The sequence below is a fragment of the Penaeus japonicus genome, unplaced genomic scaffold, assembly GCF_977035675.1.
Source record: "Penaeus japonicus unplaced genomic scaffold, GWHDUDI00000001_assembly GWHDUDI00000037, whole genome shotgun sequence".
In the NCBI taxonomy this organism is placed as follows: Eukaryota; Metazoa; Arthropoda; class Malacostraca; order Decapoda; family Penaeidae; genus Penaeus; species Penaeus japonicus.
Window position 1 is genome coordinate 21,893,943 of NW_028234439.1, and position 2,500 is coordinate 21,896,442.

Genomic DNA, 2,500 nt, shown 5'->3' on the forward strand with positions numbered 1-2,500 from the left:
GACCTGGCGAGTACAGAGATTGGGGGGAGGGGGGAGGGAATGAGGGAAGGGTGGGGAGGGGAGAGGGGGGGAAGAGGGAGGGGGAGTGCTTAGGAGTGGAGAGTAACATGGGAGTAAGGAGGAGAGGGGGGGGGGGAGACTGCAGAGACGGGGAAAAGGGAGAGAGTGAGAGAGAGAGAGGGAGGGAGAGAAAGAGAGAGAGGGTGGGAGAGAGAGAGGGAGGGAGGAAGAGAGAGAGATAGAGGAAGAGGGAAAGAGAGAGATAGAGAGAGGAAGAGAGCGGGAGAGAGAGAGAGAGAGAGAGAGAGAGAGAGGGAGAATAAAAAACATCAAACTCAAAGAAAAAAAAGTAGAGAAAAAAGAGAGGGAAGTAGGAACAGAATGAATAAAAAAATAGGACCCAGATGCAAAGTTAGGGACCACCGACCTAAAAATATTTTAAAGTTGCGTTATCACAAAAGGAAAAAAAAGAAAATGGCAAAGAAAGGAGACAAAAAAAAGCCGAGAATGAAGGGAGGCAGGAATACAATAAGAAACATGGAACCCACATGAGCAGTTAGAGAACCCCAGCCTAAAATTATTTAAAAGTTGCGTTATCATATACACGAAAGAAATAAAATAACTAATTAACAAGAACAAGTGGAACAAATTAAGAGAAAAGAAAGAAAGGCAGGAAGAGTAAGAAGAAAAAAATATATGCTAACCTAGAGACCACCGAGTCAAAATTATTTAAAAGTTGGGCAATCGTAAACACGTAGAAAAAAGAAATCTAGCTCACAGAAAATAGGCAGAACGAAAGTTAAAGAAAAGAAATAGTGGGAAGAAAGAAAAGAAGAGAGACGTAAATAAAAGAAAGAAAAGAAGAGAGAGACGTAAATAAAAGAAATAAAAAACAGACCCAACATACGAACGTAGAGTATTTTAAGGTCACGTAATCATAACGAAACAGAAAAAAAGGAAAACGTAAAAAGATAGGAAAAAGACACTACGAAATAAAAGAAAAGGGAAAAAAAAGAAAGACGGGGAAATAGAGAGAGAGAAAAAAAAAATAAGACTAAGATAGAGAGCGCCGACCCAAAATAATTTTAAGGTCACGAAATCATAACGAAACAGAAAAAAAAGGAAAACGTAAAAAGATAGGAAAAAGAACACTACGAAATAAAAGAAAAGGGAAAAAAAAGAAAGACGGGGAAACAGAGAGAGAGAGAGAGAAATAAGACTAAGATAGAGAGCGCTGACCCAAAATTATTTAAAGGTTGAACCATGATAAACACGTAGAAGGAAAAGCATCTCGCACGATTTGCCATTGCAGGAATTTCCTTTCTCAGGAGAGAGGAATAAACCAGGTAAAATGAGATAAAGAAGGAAGTAGGAGAGAGAGAGAGAAAGAAAGAGGGAGAGGGTGTACAGGGAGAGAAGGAGGGGAGGAGAGAAAAGAGAGAGAGGTAGGAAGGGAGGGAGGAGGGAGGAAACGAAAGAAAGAGGGAGAGAGGAAAGGGAGAAGAGGGGGAGTGAGAGGACGAGAGAAACAGATTTACAAAGAAAGAAAATAAAAGCGATGATGAATAAAAGAAGAAAGAATGAAGAAAAAGCAAGAAAGCTAAAAATAGATTTTAAAATAAGTATTTACAAAAAATAAAAAGAACGTAAAAAATTAAGACATTCATTTTAAAAAGGAACATATGAGAGAAAAAAAAAAACAAGAAGTACCAACAATCAAGAAAAAAATAAGAAGAAAAAAGAAAATAAATGAAGACAAAAGGCAGTCGTAGATTATCTCCTATTCCTTCTTCATTCGAGTTTCTTGACCCGATTTCTGGCGTAACCTTGGATTCCGACAAAGAAAACGGGAATTCTTTTTTCTTCTTCTTCTTCTTTTGGGTCCTCCTCCACTTACATCTCCCTTTTCTTATTCTTGTTTTTTCCTTATTCGTCTCCTTTTTATTTTTTCATCTTCGTTTCCTGCTTTTGTTGTTTTATTACTGTTTTTTTTTTCCTGCTACTATCTTCCTCTTCTCCTCCTACTCCTTCCCCTTCCTCTTCTCCTCCTCCTCCTCCTTCCTCCTCCTCCTCCTCCTTCCTCTTTCTCTTCTCCTCCTCCTCCTTCCCCTTCCTCTTCTCCTCCTCCTCCTTCCTCTTCTTCTCCTCCTTTTCTTCCTCCCTCTCTTTCTCCCTCTCTTTTTTAAGCTATTCACCACAAAAAAAATATATTACATTTTCTTTTCCACATCTAATACCTCATCACTTAACGTCAGTCGCCATCAAGATTTCTGACACAGATCTTGTGCCAAGTGTCAAGTGCTAAATAAACCAAGAATATGTCTCGGTATTAGTAATATCTAACTTTACATCTGATAAAAAAAAGTCAATTTTGTTTAAGGGTCGACTTCAAATTGATATAGATTTAGAGAGTAAATCTAGAATCACATTGATCTAGATTCTTTTTTTTTTAATTCTAAGCAGCGTTTAGTTTTATGTTGATCTATGTTGGGAGTCGTAT